Source organism: Lontra canadensis, unplaced genomic scaffold (assembly GCF_010015895.1).
Source record: "Lontra canadensis isolate GAN:19392208 unplaced genomic scaffold, GSC_riverotter_1.0 scaffold45, whole genome shotgun sequence".
Classification (NCBI taxonomy): domain Eukaryota; kingdom Metazoa; phylum Chordata; class Mammalia; order Carnivora; family Mustelidae; genus Lontra; species Lontra canadensis.
In genome coordinates this window covers 5,456,675-5,473,486 of record NW_022631039.1, presented here as the reverse complement: position 1 = coordinate 5,473,486, position 16,812 = coordinate 5,456,675, and the positions used below count along the sequence as shown (strand labels likewise).

The 16,812-nt window shown below is 61.4% G+C and overlaps 1 protein-coding gene across 1 annotated transcript in view; it reads left to right on the top strand.

Moving 5' to 3' along the window:
- Nucleotides 1-4,000: 4,000 nt before the first annotated feature.
- Nucleotides 4,001-16,812, top strand: part of GTF2IRD1 (GTF2I repeat domain containing 1) — a 95,697-nt gene continuing 82,885 nt past the window's right edge. Inside the window, exon 1 of the mRNA XM_032872411.1 lies at nt 4,001-4,056. The gene's annotated coding sequence lies outside the window, so the exon portion shown is untranslated. The remainder of the gene's footprint in view (nt 4,057-16,812) is intronic.

Here is a 16,812-nt window from a genome sequence, read left to right as displayed (position 1 = left end):
GACACGCACCGTGAGGCTGCTGAGTCCGTCCTTCCTTCTCCATAATCGGGCTGCTTACCTGTAAGAGGAAGTGCTTGGGCTCACTGTCCTCACCCTTGGCCCCTGGGGTCACGTCTAGGGTAGCCTAGTCCCAGGTTCCCTGGAGGCTTGCCCCCAGCTAAGGGTTACCTTGTTGGGGGCAGCGGGACTGTCCCTCCATCTGTTCCCCGATCCCCTCGAGCCTTACCTCCAAGGAGCAAGAAGCCAGGAGAAGTGGAATCAGAATCACGGAAAAGGAAATGATGCACTCGGGAGGTCAGGGACCCAGGACTGGGCTCCAACCCCAGGGGGATATGGAGGCCGAGTCCCTGTGGGCAGCTCTCCCTGCTGGCCGGTCTGCTGGTTGGAGACAGTGGAACACACGCACTGGCCAGGAGGGAGAGACCAGCTCCTGCCAGGGAGTCTCTGGATGGATGGGGATACAGGATGCCCTGGGGACACACTCACTTCCACAAATCCCTGGCATTCTTGATCCCCATCTGTGAAATGGGGATTGGCAGACCCACCTGCCAGGAGGGTCCTCGGGAAGAAGGCAAGCATGGAAGAGGCTTTGTGATGGAGGGAGTCCTCTGGCTTCCAGGTTGATAAGGGGAGGCGGTGAGCAGAGGCTGTTTCCAGGTCTGTGCAATATGTGGGTTGCAGTCAGGCCTGAGGGAGGATGAGGGAAGAGGGAAGGGCCGTGCAAATGTGCTTTTTTTTTTTTTTTTTATTAAAGATCTCATTTATTTATTTGAGAGAGAGACGGAAAGAGCACAAGCAAGTGGAGGTGCAGAGGGAGAGGGAGAAGCAGACTCCCGGCTGAGCAGGGAGCCTGACTCGGGGCTCGATCCCAGGACCGCAGGATCATGACCTGAGCCAAAAACAGACGCTTAACCGACTGAGCCACCCAGGCGCCTGCGAATGGTAGAAACCCCAACAGGTGGGGAGTAGCCACCATCAAGGACTCCTCCTCTAAACTCCCCTCCAGCTGAGGGAGCTTCTGCTGCCCTTCCCAGGGGACGGAATTGAACTTGACAACAACGGAATGCCCATGACCTTGTGCTTAGAATTCTCTCCTCCTCAGGAGGGTCAGTTCAAGCAAAGACGGTGACTGGGACTGTGCCCCTAGATGAAGCTGACAGATTAAGCAATTGAGCACCACCCTTCGTCGCGCTCCTACTGTGCACCAGGCACTACACCAAGCATTTCTCCAGTGCCATATGGCCTTCAGCCCCCACAGCCACCCTACAGAGAAAGGACTATCTTGTCTCCATATTATGGATGAGGAAGCTCAGGCCCAGAGAGGTCAGTCCACTGGCCGGGAAGATACTGTGAAGGTCAAGCCCAGGTGTCTTACCTTCGTCCCACGTAGTGGGGCGGGGCCTAGACACGCCGGGCCAAGGCCTTCTACTGCACCACACTGTCCCCAGTCTGCCTGGGCGAGGTGGGGTTCAGGCTGGCTGTTCTGGACTAGAAGAGCACCCCAGAGGCTGGAAGGGAGCTCCCACCCCCAACACTCTTCTCGCTTTATTGCTGCTCTGGATTCTGCCTGCAGAGGGCAGTACTGAGCACCCAAAGGTGCTCCCACCCTGCCAGGGCTCAGATCCAGGGGGAAGGGGGTGGTGGCCCTGGGCTGCAGAGGCTTTGGGTTCTCTGCCCCAGGACTTGGGGTCTGGAAAGCATTCTCCTTAGAAACCAACAGCCCAACCAGCTGGCCCTTCCGGGGACCAGCGTACCCCAGCTGGGCATACAGAGGGCACGTCTTACCTCCCCAGATGGGCGGCGGCAGGTGGGATGGAGGGAGGCATGGTAGGCCAGTGGGATGAACCAGGGCTATGGATACAGGGCCAGCCACGTCATGCCCATGGTGTATGTCCCTAAGCAAGTCAGTTCCCTTCATCGTATAAGGCCAATACAAGACACCCCCACAGGTTCAGTGATGTCATCACCATCATCCACTGAGGGGCCACGCTGTGGTTTACTGAGAGGCTGCAAAAAAAAAGGGGGAAATGGAGGTGCAGGGAGGTGAAGTACCTTGCCCAAGGACACATGGCGCTAAGAAGAAGAGTCAGGATTTGAACCCACAGTCTCTAGGTCCTAGCTCCTCCCCCTCGGTGATGCTGCCACACCAAGGCCAGCAGAGGGCAGGTGGGGATGTGGGTTGGCAGGTGGGAATGTGGGTCTCAGGCGGGCTGCACAACACCCTGTCAAGGTGTCCGCAGGCCTCCTGGTGATGGCGGGGTTGGGGAGGTACTCCCAAGAGGGCAAAGGACAGTGTGGGGTGGGGTGGCATCATGGCTTCATTCCCAGTCCCCACTGCTCTGGCCAATGCTGTGGGCAAGGCATTCGGGGGGCAACCGAGCCCCTCTGGGCTTGGCTTTGGGCTGTGCACTGTGGACCTGCCCTGCCCGGAAGGAGCTCTGTCTGATGGGCTTGTGGGCTAGACCTGGGCCCCGAAGTTTATCCTTTACCAAGTGCCCGCTGTGTGCCCAGCAGGGTGGCAGGAGGCTGGGCAAGGACCTCGTGGGTTTTGCTGGGACCTGGAAGATTCTCAGTCTCTGGCTCTCTCCATCTAGGCCAGGAGCTCCCTGGGGTTGGGGCCTGCCTGGCTTCTGTCCCTCCCAGGAGTGCCCAGCATGGCAGGGGCCCGGCGCAGGACGTGGCGCACCACTCCTTGTGCCGAGTTTAGATGCCTGGCTCTGGAGAGGATGGGGAGCGCGATCCCGGATTCCAGAGGACTGGCTGGTATGGTAGAGAAGCGGGTGGCCGAAGTCCGAGTCCCGCGATCAGCAGGAGGGATGCCCGGACAAGATGGGCCTGGGAGCCTCCGGCTGGGTCTGCGGCGACCTTGGGCATGCCCCTGCCTTCCCTCCCAACCCCGGGGACAAAGGCTGGGAGAGGTGCCTGGACCAGCCACCGGAAGCTAACCTGGGCAAGGTGGGAGTGACCAGCCCGCCGCCTTCAGTCCTCCAGCCGCTGCCGCCGCCACCGCGCCTGGCGCCGGCCTCTGCTCCCGGGGGGGCCTCCCGTGCCCTGCCGGGTGACCTTGACCCCGCGCCCGAGGGGCCCACTCCCGCGCCCCGGCTTCCTAATCCGGCCCCCGACGCGCGCTGGGGAGGCGGAGGGGCGTCGCCCGGCAGCCAGGGGGCGCCGAGGCCGCGGGCGCCCCTCCCGCAGGCCCCCCTGGCGGCGGGCGCTGGGGCGGCGGCGCGCGCTCTGGGCGCCGGGGGCGGGGCGGGGGGCGCGGCGCTCCCCCCGCGGTGCCCAGGCCGGGGCGCGGGGCGGGCCGGGCGGGCTAATCCCGTATGTAAATGGCAGCCAATGGAGGGTGGTGTTGCGCGGGGCTGGGATTAGGGCCGGGGCGAATGGCTGGCAATCTTACTGGGATTACAGAACAAAGAGCCTCCCTGCGCTCCCGCTCTCGGCTCCGCTCCCCGCGCCGCGCCCCGCCCTCCGCCGCAGCCCGCGCCGGGGGTGGGGGCCGCCGAGCGCCAGCCCCCCGGCCGGCCCGAGAGCCCCCGCCGCGGCCCCTCCCCGGCCGGCGCCCCGCGCCCCGCGCCCCCCGCCCCCCCGCCGCGCCGCGCCGCGCCGCGCCTCCCTCCGCCGCGCCTTCCCCCATTCTCCCGGATTAATTAAGGAGGCAGCGGCAGGAGGCTGAGTCCTGGCCGCGGGCCGGGGCCGGGGCGCCGCTGGCAGGAGCGCTTGGGGATCCTCCAAGGTAGGAGAAACTTTTGCGGGGGGCGGGCGCCCAGGCCCTTCTCCCCTTCCCCTCCCACCCCCGTGGCCCCCGCCCCTCCCCCTCAAGGTGTTCCAGAATCCGGGTCCGGCTTTTGGGTGCCCGGGGAGGCACGTGACTGGGATTATAATTCGGGCCGGGGAGGGGGGGTGGGGGTGGGAGGGAAGGGCCGGCCGCCCCCACCTGCCGGGAGGGGGTGGGAGCCGGGAGCTGTCAGCCCCCCACCCCCGGCCCTCCCGGAGGTGGGGGGCGCCCCGGGGCGGGCGGCGGGCGCCCGCAGGCTGCTGCAGTTGGCGAATGAGGTCAGTCGTGCTGCCCGCGGCGGCGGGTGCCAGTGTGGGAGCGGAGGGGGGCTGGGAAGGCCGCGGGTCCCCGCCCCCCCAACCTCTGCCTCCCTCGGGCTGGGCCTTCTCCTGGCCGGCGCCCCCCGCTCGCGGGCTGAGTCCAACACTGCGCGGACTGCCCCGGCACAGTGGTTTCTGGCGGCGGTCCCCTGGGAGGGGGCCGGCCTGAGTGGTGGCCGCTGAACCTCTGGAGGAGGGTGGGGAGGATTCTCAGAGGGCAGCCATGGGGGCCCCGAAGCTTCCAGGAGAGCAAGTTGGGGGTGCCCCGCATGTGGGTGGTCTCTGAGTTCCTGCACTTGGGCAGGGAGGCCTGTGGAGCGCCCCAGGGTGCTTGATGCCCACCCCCCCCCCATCCTGAGTCCCTGGAAAGGATGGGCTTGATGCCTGTCCTGGGCTCCAGCCCCGGCCTGCCGCCAGCTAGAGGAACCATGCCCTGGCCTGGGCCCAGGGCAGAGGGGGGACCTTGCAGCCCAGAGTTCTGCCCTCCTGGCAGTGCTGGAGCCCTGGACATCTGGCCGTGTGACCCAGCCTCCCAGGACACCAGGCCTGGGGTGGGAGGCTCCTGTCACCCCACCACAGCCCAAGTGAGGGGGTCTCAGTGCCAGGCCCTCGGGGGAAGCGTCGGCCTTGGATGGAGTGTGGTACTGGGGGTGTGGGGCATGGGACTGCCCTGGGATTGCCCCGGCCAGGGAGCGGCGGGGAGGGGCAGGCCTGGACATCTAGAGGAGTGGGCGTTTGTGCGCAGGGGGAGGAAGGGGCGGCCAGAAGCTGCTCTGACCTCCTCCTGCGGGATTTAGTTGCCCCATGGCTAGGACTGCGTACTTCTTGGCACTGCCCGGGTCCTCGGGGCTTGGGAGGTGCCTTTCCAAGCAGCCATTTATTTCAGCATTGTCATTCCCAAAGGGAAAGGGCATGGTCATCGATTATTTATTCGGAGCAGGAGGTGGCAGTGACTGGGAGGCTGGTGGCTGCTGGTGGCTGCTGGCAGGGAAGGTCTGGGTACAGAGGTGGCAGCGATGGGGGTGGTCCGGTGCCCATCACGAGCCACCCATGGCGGGAAGGGGCTCAGAAGGCTGCGAGGTAGACTCTGACCTCTTCTGAACAGGGACTGCTGGACCAAGGGACAGACCAGGCTCCAAGGTGACAGGATGTCGGAATCCCTGGCCTGCTTTTGGGATATGAGAGGCGTCAGACCACACCCCATTCCCTCGCCGGCTCTGCCAGTGACCTAGAAAGTTGAGGCTCTGACTCAGAGGGTCCCAGAGGACCCCTGCAGAGGAACCAAGCAAAGGTGGGAACTCTGCGGCCACTTGATGCCCGCACATTGAAAATGCGGGAGACCTGGGGCGGGAGGTCGGGCAGCTGGGTCTCTGAAGACGGCGTTGTAGGGGTGGGCTTAACCCACTTAAGGGCACTGTCCTCTAGGTGCTGGAGGAGGGGTCATTTCCCGTGCAGCGCGTTAATCGCAAATACTTCTTACGTGTTCTGTGAAGGCAGTCTCCCAGAGCCAGGCTAGCCTGCCGACACGGCAGTGGTTGTTAGCACTGGATGCTTGGAAATAGTCGGGAAGGCAGGCGTAATGATAGGGGTCTCGGAGGCAGCTGTTCTAGAAGCCTGTCTCCAGCAGCCAGGGCCTGCACAGTTTGGTGGCAGTCGGATGGTTGGAAGCCCCAGGTGAGGATCTCACGGCCAAGTGGCGGGTGACGATACCCTGGGGCGTTCGCATCCCAAGGGTGACCTTGGAGGCACAGACCGCATCTCCCAGGCCGTCCCTGTCCTGGATTGGGGTTCCTCGGCTCCAGCTTTCCCCGCTTCTCGCCTGGCGCCTTGAATCCCGCAGTTTTCCTGAATGGCCTTTGCACGGGCTGTCCCTCCTCCCTGGAGGGTTCTTCCCATCTTTCCGCTGAGGGAGTGGGGGACTTCCTCTGATGGCCCGACCGGGCTAGCGTGAGGGGTAGGGGTGGCAGGATTTGTCCCTCTCGTCTCCTCTCTGGGAAGTCTTCTCTGGCTGTCGTGTCCTCGGGCCGGAATCCCAGGGCCGGCCACGGTGCTACCTCTGTGTCCCCCCATGATGTCCTGTCCTTCCTCTGTCCCAATGGGGATCTCGCTCAAAAGTTCCACATCTTTCCCCCAAGTGCACTAGGGACAGGGCAGAGATCAGCGCTTGCTTTGGATTCCCTGGTGTCCTGGGGCTGGTCCCCAAGTACTTGTCGAGTAGCTGCTTGAGGGAATGAATGGAGTCTGACTTCAGGGCCTTGGCCCACGTGGCTGAGCGGTTCCTCCTGTGATCCCGAATCCCTGTCTCCAGGGAAGGCCCCCCACACGCAGTGGGGAGAATGCCAGGGTCTTCCCCTGAGCTTCCTGCTCCCCACCCTCCCAGGGCCCCCCTCTCCCCATGACCCCAGCCTGTGTCTTCCCCTCACACCACGAGCCTGGGGCTCTGCTCCCTTGATGTCCTCTGTCCTGCTGCTCTCAGCCCTCCGTCCCTTGGCTGTCTGTGGGCACCTCTGTGTTGCCTCGCAGCCAGGTTCTATGAGACGAGCAGGAAAGGGTGCCCAGCTGCACGGGCCTCCAGGGGCCTCAAGCGGCCCCCCGGGAAAGAGACCTACAGGGTTAATTCACAAACACCGGCGTGTGGAGCAGGACTTGGGGCCAGGGACTCATGGAACCTTCTGGAAGGGTGTGGGGTCCGGGAGAGATGGACCCGTGGGGCAGCTGCAAGGGCATTCCCAGCAGGAAGAGATGAAAATGGTTGAAGGCAGTGAGATGCCCCCCATTCTGCGGTGACTTCTGTGTGCGGGTGGTAGGGGTGTCCAGGCGGGGCCCCAGGGGGGCCGGCTCCCCCTCTCGGCTCCCTCGTTGGCAGGCTTGTCTGGCTGGGGCTGTGTGATTCTTGTGCTCAGCAAGGAGTTTGCTCTGTCATTTCACACCCAGTGCTCGGGCGTCCTGGTTGATGATGGGCAAGGGGCACAGAGCCCCGGGGAGAGGGTTGGCGGGGGCGCTGAGCCCTCCTTCACGGTGACTTGCTACGTGAGCTGAGTGAGGTGGTACTTTGTCCCTTCCCGGGCTTGGGAGGACGGGTGGGGATGGGGGTGTGTCTCAGGCGGAGCTCTTGCTCCTGACCCCCTTCCTCTGGGTCCGGAGCTGGGCCTGGCCAACCCAGAGCTATGCGTGCCCCACCTGTCTCCCTCCCTCAGGACCACCTGCTTCTGGTTGCCAGATCTGGCTAATAAAAATAGGGATGCCCGGTTAAATTTGGATTTCGGATAAGCCACGGATAATGCAGGATTGAGGATGTAACTTACACTGAAGACTTACTTGTTTGTTTCTCTGAAGCTGAACCGGGGTCTTGTATTTTATCTGGCAACCCTACAGCCGTGACCTCCAGGCCATGGGACCGTTGTGGGCTGGGGAGAGGCTCAGGGCGGGTTTGGGCCTAGAGCTCGGGGGTCAGGGCTCGACCTAAAGCTTCAGGGATGGTCTGGGTGAGTTCGAATCAGGTAGCGCCGAATCTAGTTTCCTTGGTTGGGCTTTCTCTAGTCCGGATCCCCTGTTAGGCTTGGGTGCTGTGGGGGGACTCAGGGATCCCCAGTCTGGGAAGCCCCGGTTTTCAGAGATTTCTCTGCCGCTATCGCAGGAGGAGGAGGGGGCAGGGAAGTTGTGGGGTACACTACATTAGACACCCAAGTTAGGATTTGCAATCAAGATATGCGGATCCAGCCCTGAGCACCGGGAGGCCGTTGGTCTGATGTTCTCCCCCCTGCAAGGCTTGGAGATCCTGCCTTGGGCAGTGGGGGCCTGGCGGGGGAGGGTCTCTGCTGGGTTGTGTCACAGGCGTGAGGGCCTGTCCCCTTGGGGGGCTGCCTCTTTGGTGTGACACCAGCCTCCGGACGGTGCTGAGGCCTCGGGAGTGTGGACTGACTATAGCCAGGAAGTAAGGGTCAGGGTCTTGTGGGCCATGTCCCCTGCCCCCAAGTCCAGGATATGTGCTCACACGTAAAATGAGGAGGATATCCCCATCATCCTGTCTGAGCCTCAGGGACTGTGATTGGGGGGGGGGTCTCCAGAACGTGGAAATGTGGGTCACCCCAGTGCAGGGGTGCAGAGATGGTGCGGGGAGCCAGAGAGGTGAGTGGTCCTGGCTCAGGGGCTTGGGGTCCTGGGCAGCCCCTACAGGTGCCCAGCAGGGCTGTGTAGTTGGAGATGGAGGGCCTGAACCCATAGCTGGAGGCCAGAAGCTGGAGATAGTCCTCAGGCGGCCTTTTTCCTGGACGGGGCCAGACCTGTTTGCCGATTAGGGTCTAAGGCGGGGGCCTGGGGGGTTCAAGGTACATTTTCTGGCTTCTGGCAGAAGCAGTATAGAGGGGAGTCCCTATCTGTCCATCCGTCTGTCTGTCACTCCACCAGCCAGTGGGAAATTTACAGATGCCACCCTGCCCCCCAGCTCTGCAGGGTCTCAGGTCCTGGCATCCGGCCCCGGGCCGCACATAGGAGGGGCTCACCCCACACATTGTTCTGTGTTTCGTCAAGGGATGAGGGATAGCCAGGGAAAAGCCCAAGTTTTCATCAGTGTGCTTTCCAAGGGGTTTGACCATTGTCCGCATTCAGGCAGCCCGGCCCCTGTCAAGACATGGGACATTCCATCACTCCTGAAAGTCCCCTTGAGCTCCTTTGCAGCCGGCCTCCTACCCTTCCCCAGCCGCCTGGCAACCACCGTGTGTTTTCTATTTTCCTTTTCTTTCTCTCTCTCTCTCTGTTTTTTTGTTTTGTTTTTTTTTTTTTTTCTATTTATTTATTTATTTGAAATAGAGAGAGTGAGTACCAGCAGCGGGAGAGGCAGAGGGACAGGGACAAGCAGACTCCCCACTGAGCCGGGAGCCCGATGCGGGGCTCGATCCCAGGCCCCTGGGATCATGACCTGAGCCGAAGACAGAGGCTTAACCCATGGAGCCAACAGGCGCTCTTCTTTCTCTCTCTTTTTTTAAACCGCTGTGCATTTCTGTCCCTGCAGTTTTTGCATTTTCCAGAATGTCACCTAAATGCAGTCACACAGAATGTAGCCTGTGTCTGGCTTCATCAACCTTTCGGTGGCTGAGTAAGGTCCCACTTTTTGGGCCGTGCCTCATAGCTCTGCCTGCTCTGTGGTGGCAGCGGTGGTGGGGGTCAGCGACACCCGGTTAGCAGAACCCCACGGGGGACCAACCCAGAGGCAGGGGTACCTTTGGCTTATGTTTGCAAAGGCACGGCCTGTGCCCCGTCCCCACCCCCACTGAGCGCTAACCTGGAGCCAGGAGAGGTGCACCCCTCTGTCTGCCGAGCTAGAATTTCATCCTCCGGGTCTGGTGATGCAGCCGGTCAGCAAGCCCCCGATGAAATTACAGCCTGCCCGAGGCCGCGCTCCCCTCCACACAGCCCTCCGCCGTACAGGTGGGCTCCCGGGACAATGATGCTCTGAGGCCGGGGACAGCTGGGGGGCGGGCGAGGGCAGCCCATCTCCGGGCGTCCGGGTTTCCTGGCTGTGTGTCCCTGATCTCCACTTCTGCATTCTTTTAGCTTGGGGTAGAACGTCTCTGCCTGAAACAAGGCCAGGGCATGTTTGGGGAGAGGAGGTGGGCAGGAGGGGACATTGAGGCCGGCATCCCAGTCAGGAGCGTGATTAGGGTCCCCTAGAAGGGGGCTGTGTGACATCGGGCAAGTGACGTCTGATCTCTGTGCTTGGGTTTGCTCATCTGTAAATGGGAGAGTGGGGCCAGCGAGGGACTCAGCTGTGGTCACACAGGCCGGTGGGCCTCCACGAAGCCTGCAGGGCATGCGGGAGGGCTGCTGACTGGGAGGGGTGGGGACAGGCAGGCCTTCTGTTCCCTGTGTGGCTCTTGGAGCCGGAGTAGGGCCACTTGTAGCCACTTTACCTGTTAAGGTTCTAAGTAAAGACATTTGCCGTCGACCTCTGCCCGTGGTCCGCGTGGCATGGACAGCGGCCGTTCTGAACATTTCCGCAGGCGTCGCTGAGATTCCGGTTGGTCACAGAAGCTTCTAGTCTGGCCGATCCCAGCTCTGCGGCGTGCCCGCTGCGTGTGAGGTGGACAGCTGCTGGGTCGGCTGAGCCTCATTTTGACCATCTGAGAAGGGGGAGGACAGCAGTACCTTGCGGGGTCGTGGGTAGGCGGCCTGAACGGTGGCGTCTCCCACCAGGAGCTTGGCGGCCCCCCAGGGCACGTGTGCCCCGCAGGAGAGGGAGTCCCTGGGGTGCGAACGTGGCCCGCATGGGTGTCTGGAGAGACGAAGGTCTTTTAACTTTGTTTTTGGTAAATAAGTCATTTGTTTTTCCTGGGGAGCTCGACAGCCCCCAGGAACCCCTCCCTCCCCCTCCCCAGCCTGCCCCTGACTCCCCTGGCCTGGTCTCGAGGCTTGCACCCCTCAGTCCGACCCTTGGGCTGTCCGTGGTGGGACGCCTGGGAGGACTGGAGCGGGCGAGGCCCAGACGCGGGTGCTCCTGGGTGGCTCTCTGGTCCTGCCCGCCCACCCACCCAGCTCCAAGGTGGTCCCCGCGGGCTCCAGGGGAGTCTTATGACTGGGCCGGTCTGATGTCTCTCTCGTGTTTATCCAGGAGCTGGTTTTTCAGGTGTGCCGGCTTTTGGCAGAGGCCCAGGTGGGGAGAGCTAGGGCCTTTGGGAAGGGGGGTGGTTGCCCCTCTCCCCAGTTTGAGAAGGGGTGTGTGTGCGCCTGGCTTCCGGCTGGGGGTGCAGCCCTCTGGGCTGGTGAGCTGACCACCTCCTCTCTCCGGTCCTGGTCCATCGTCCTGCCCATCCCAGGGATGGATGCTGTTCCTTGCCCCGGGTCAGAGGCCAGTGCCCTGCCTTGGGGCTCCTTTACCTGCCTCAGGCCTTCCCTACTTGCCACCAGGGACGCCAGGGAACTGGCAGGGCCTTTGAAGCCAGACAGACATGGGTTCAAGTCCCAGTTCTGACTGCCTTTGTGCTGTGTGATCTCAGGCGAGTGACTTGACCTCTCTGAGCCTCAACAGAAAGAATGAGGGGGTTTCTCCTTGTGTTGCGGTGCTCCGGGGGAAGCTGGGTGCCCTGAACCCCAGGGTGGACCTGGTTCAATCCCTGGGGCTGGGGCTACGCAGGGCCAGCAGCCCTGTGGCGGGTTTTTGGAGAGCCCTCCTTTCCCTTTGGGATATGCCTGAGGGCAGCCTGTAAGAGGTGACTTTTCACTGGCCCCTGGAGGATGGGTCGGAGTCTGGGATGGGCATCGCAAGTGCAGGTGTTGGGGGGGGTGGGAGCGGGGAGTTTGGGGGGCGCAACAGCATACGGGTCTAGAGGCAGGAGTGTCAGTGATGGCGCTGTGGCCAGGTGGCCGTTTCCCCGGCGGGGCCCGGCTCGGGGCATTGTGTGGGGTCCAGGCAAAGACCTTCCTCTGGCTGCCTCACTCCCAGACTGGGCATGGCCAGGCCCTGGCCCATTTCCGTGCCAGCCCAGTGAGCTTCCCTGGGTTTCTAGAACACACGGTGCTTCCGTCTGGCTTGCCCATGTGGTGGTGCTCCTCCCGGGAACGGACGTGGTGCTCCCTGTCCATTTCGTCAGGCTGATTGTTACTCGCGGGTCTCAGCTCGGGTGGCCCTTTTCAACTGGGAGCCTTCCCTGTGCCCCCTTCCAGGGCTGTGCCAGGTGCCCCTCCTCTGGGTTCCTGCAGTCCCCGAACATCCCCCAGCGTGGCCCTCCTCACGCCCTGTGTTCCGGCCGTCCTTGGACTTGCCTGTCACCCTCTGTTGGGTCCGTGCCTTGGTGCCTTGTCCCTCCACCTCCCTGCGGGGGACGACACGGTGTCTCCTGGGGCCAGGTGCAGCCCAGTCTTGGGCGGGGGAGGGTCCCTTCTGCGAAGGGCAGCTGGTGTGTGTGTGTGCGTGTGTGTGTGTGTGTGGAGGGAGCACAAGTGTGGAGCGTCAGGACAGTTAATCCCCTGGGCTATTTAGACACACACGCTTGTGTGCGTGCACGTGGGTGTGTATGTGCGTGTGCACTTGGGTGACTGGAATAACCTGGCGTTTCGCTGAGTCCCGACCACCAGCCCGGCACGGGTGCTGCCCATGTGCAAAGCCCCTCGAGTCCCGGCAGGTGGCACTGGGGGACGAGGCTGCTGCTTAGGAGCACGCCTGGCTCCAGGTAATCAAAAACCTCACCTGATCAGCTTTGACGGGGCCTTTATTTATCCCCCCCACCCCACCCCAAGGGAAAGCCTGTGGCGAGGCAGCCGGAGGCTGGGATGGGAGCTCAGAGATGCTGCGAGGGCCTCCGTTCTTTTCCTCCCTTAGCTTGTTGGGTTGTCAAAGCGCCGTTAAACATGATTGTCTTAGAAGCATGCGCTGAAGTGCGCTTTCCCAGTCGTCTGCTTTCCACCGCTCATTTCAGGGCATTTCATCACCCAGAAAAGAAATCCCCACCCACGGAGGAGTCAGCCCTCTGCTCCCCTCGCCCCCTCCCACCCCTGGCAACCACTGACTCACGTTCTGTCCCTGCAGACTTGCCTCTTCTGGACGTTTCATGTCCGTGGAATACCGTGACACGTGGCCTCGGTGTCCGGCTCCTTTCCCTTCGCATCACGGTTTTGAGGTTCATCCGTGTTGTGGCCGGTGTCAGAGGTCTGTTCCTTTTTTGTGGCCGAGTAATATTCCCTTGTGAGGCTGGGCCACCTCTTGCTTCTCCATTCATTGTTTGAGGGACATCGGGGTTGTTTCCCTTTCTGGCTGTTGTGAACAGTGCTGCTGCCAGCGGTTGTGTACCAGCTTTTGTGGGAACTGTCTGCTCTGTTCCCCTGGCTAAACTCCTGTGAGTGGACTCGCTGGGTGATGATGGCAGTGTCGTGTTTAACATACTGAGGAACTGCCCAGCTGCTTTCCGAAGTGGCTGCACCGTTTTTCATTCCCACTGGCAGTGAATGTGGGCTCCGGTTCCTCCGCGTCCTTGCTAACACTTGGTATTGTCATTTTGATTCTAGCTGTTCGAGGAAGGATGAATTGCTCTCTCATGTGATTTTGATTTAGCTTGTTGGATTTTGTCCTTATGCGTATGCCTCTTTATCACAGAATGGCTGCATCCCTTCCAGCCCTCACACCCATGGTCCAGATGGAGAGAAGGAGTGAGGGCAGAATGCTTCTCTCAAAGCTTTGCCTTCACGCATGCTCTCCTCGGGGCATCTCCAGTTTTCCACAGGTCAGACTTTGGTCCTGTGGTTCCCCCTAACTACAAGGGAACTGGGAAAATAGAGACGTGCCTGTTGGGGAGGAAGGGGATTGGGAATGCCAGTGGGCAGGCATTGCCCCTCTTTGCCCATCATGGCCCAGACCAGTGTGGACATCTGCATTTCTCCAGGAACATGAAGAGGGATATGGAGCACCCCCTGCCCCCAACAATTAGGGCAGGGACTTAGATCATGGGCGCTTGGCCCTTATGCAGCCCAGAGTTACCACAACCCATCTGGGGGCTTATGGGGATCCCACTTTGTGGAGGGCAGTGGGTGCCCTCACCCCAGAGACCTCCTTTCTGCTTAGCCCAGGAGGCCTGTAGCCCAGGGCTCACTCGAATCTGCCTCAGGGCCTTTGCTCCTCCCCTCCCTGCATCCAGCTATGGAATATCTGGCCTGGGCTAGACCCCAGACACGGCTGGTGGGAGTAAGGTAGCATGGCCATTTTTGGAAAACAGTCTATTTATTATTTTCGTGGACATAAAATCACATCATAAAATTCACCATCTTACAGTATTCTACCCAGGGTTTTTCGTAGTCACAAGTTGTATGACTGTCACCATTGTCTCATTCCAGAAGAACTTTTATCACCCCCAAAAGAAACCCCCGACCCATTAGCAGTTCCTCCCCACTCTCCCCCCCCCACTCCCAGCCCCTTAGCAACCCCTGCTGGTGTCTCCGTGGATTTGGGGGCACCTGTTTGTGAAGTTAAAACATACGGCTCGCCATAGGACCCGGCAGTTCTGGGCCTTGGGATTTACCCAAGGGAAATGAAAACTAAGGTTTACATAAGAACCTGAAGAAAAATATATCCGGAAGCACCTTTCTTCATCATTGCCCCACACGGGGGACAATCTCAGTGTCCGGTGGGGGGTGTGTGGATAAGCAAACTCCGACTTCACCCTGTGAGGTACGAGTCAGCATTAAAAAGCAACACACAGCACGGGTGCCGACAGGTGGCAGACCCAGAAAGCCAGGCCCTGTGGTGTTTGCGTGACAGCTGGGAAGATCCAAAACTAAGAGACCCGGAGCTGCGTAGGGGCAGGTTGACGGGGGGCATGGAGGAACTTGGGGCGCTGTTGGGGCTGCCCTGTGTCTTGATTGTGGTGGCCGTTACAAGAGGTCGCATCCGTAAAAACTCACCCAACTCCGCCAGAGTGTGGATTTCAGTGTGTGTATGTTACCTGCTCAGTTTCAGAAAGCCAGCCTGAACCTGATCTGGCCTTTCCCGGTTCACCGCCATGCAGGGTGAGCCCTTCCATCTACGTTAGCGGTGCCGATCCTCCGTAGACACGTGACTGTTGGGTCTGGGGCTTTCAGATTGGCTCACGGAACTTATGTCCAGCGCCCCCTCCCGCCGCCGTCCTCGGGCCCCCTTCTACCTCTGCTGCTCACGAGCCCCCTGGATGGCATCTGCCATGCCCTGTGCCTTTGATCCACGAACCATTAGAACTGGAAGGGACTTCAGAATAGGTGAACGACCTCTCCTTTTTGGATGGGGGAGTGGAGGCCAGGGCTGGGAAGGCATTGGGCCGATTCCAGGATTACGAGAGTCAGGATCCAAAACCACATCTCATGACTCCTGGGCTGGGACTCCTTGCCCTCCTGGGGGGTGCGCCTGGAGCCTCCCTTGTCTGCTGGTTCCTGGAGACTGGGCGGGCACATCGAGCCAGACGGCTGGCGGGAGGCTTTGGGGCAGCGCGTGGCTGAAGGCAGGGCTGGGGGGTGGGTCAGGGCCTCTAAGACACCCCAGATGAGGAGAGAAGGGAGTGTCGCACAGGGTGGCTGGAGCTGGAACGGTGACGTGTAGGACTGGCGGGTGGCCCCCAGGGACAGGCAACAGACAGGGGAGCTGGCTTCTGCCCTGGAAACCCATGGCATCGGGGTAACCCCGAAGCCCCATTATGGGTCTAGGTAAATCCAGCAGCCCTGGTCCCTGGGACTGGCAGGGTGAGGCTGACAGTGGAGAGAGCCCAGGAGACCCTGACAGGGAGCAGGTGGGATGTCGTGGGTGGTGGCCCTCCTCCAGTGGGTGGGCCTGGTCTCAGAGAGGCAGGCCCCAGGTTTCTCCTGGCGTTGATGTTGAGTCCCTGCTGTGTGGGCCATGTACCCCCCCTCGATGTGCGGCTGAGAGGTCTGGAGGCTATTGGGAGGGTGGGCCCAGGGGAGGGGACAGGCAGGTTGGCCTGCCACAGGGAGCTGGAGCTGGCTCCTAGCCAGGTTCGTGTCACCCGCCTCAGCCAGCTCAGAGCTGTGTTGGCCCCACGAGGAGGGTTCTCACGCTGCAGGCCTTGGAAAGCCAGCAGCTGCCTTGGAAGGGGACATGAGGATGCCAGGAGTAAGGCCTGAGACCCCTCCCCACCCAGCTGCACCTCTGCGGGGGCCACAGCTTTGGAAGAGGACTGGCTCTCTGATCCCAGGCTTCGATGGGGGTCCTTTGGGGGCAGGAAACCAGGGACTCCCTGCTCCCACGCGTGGGGCTCTGTGCTGCTGCAGCAGATGGGTGGTGGGTGACCTGAGGGTTTGGGGTCTGTGTTGTGGGCAGGCAGTTCCTGGAATCCTGCCAAGCCGTGTCTATAACCACCCCACCGTCTTGGAAGGCCCATGATCTGGGCAGCACAGGACCCTTTCCTGGGCCCTCAGCCCTGTTTGTGGCTCGGAAAATGAGGTCTCCATACTTTGGGGTCCCTTCTGGTTTAGGACTCCCAGGGCTTGCGGAAGGCCTTTACCCCCAGACAGGAAGCCTGGCCCCTTTCCTGCAGCTCCTCACCCTCCGGGGGAGGCAAAAAAGGAGTTTGTGTTAAGTAGGCCTTCTGAGAATATCTGCGTGCCGTTGTGGGGCAGTGAGGGGGGTCTGGGGGTGCTGCTTTGGGGGTGTTGTCATGGGTTGGGTGCGATGTTGCTCCTTCTGGCAGACTTGGCTTTGACTCTTTTGGCTGTGTGACCTGGGGCAAGTTACTCAGCCTCTCTGAACATCCCCTCAAACGGCAAGAAAGCCACTGGGCTCTAGGTTTGCTGCGGAGGCCTGAAAGGATGCTCACAGCGCAGCACTGGGCATTCATGTGGCTGCTGATGGTGATGTGAGCCTAACGTGCCGTGGCGTCTCAGCTCCGCCCAAGGCCAAGGTAGGATTTGGATAGAAAGTCTCTGCTGGGCCTTGCTTTCACCTCCCACCACTGCTCTGTGAGGGAGAAAGCGGCAGGGAGCTGTGGATGTCCGTCCTTATTGCAGGCACAGACTGAGGCCCAGAGATGGGAGGCAGGTTGCCCAGTATCACACAGCCCCTGGGTTGGCAGAGCCTTGACTAGACCCACATCTCACAAGGACTGGCCTGCACCCTTGGGCTTCGGTGAGGGGCTGCTCTGTCCTGGGTCTCCGGGTTCTAGGGAGGAGATGGCGTGGCCTGGGCTGGGCTCCTCCAGATTTTCCCCTCCCCAGGGAGGGCTCTGCAGAATCCCACCACCTGGCCAG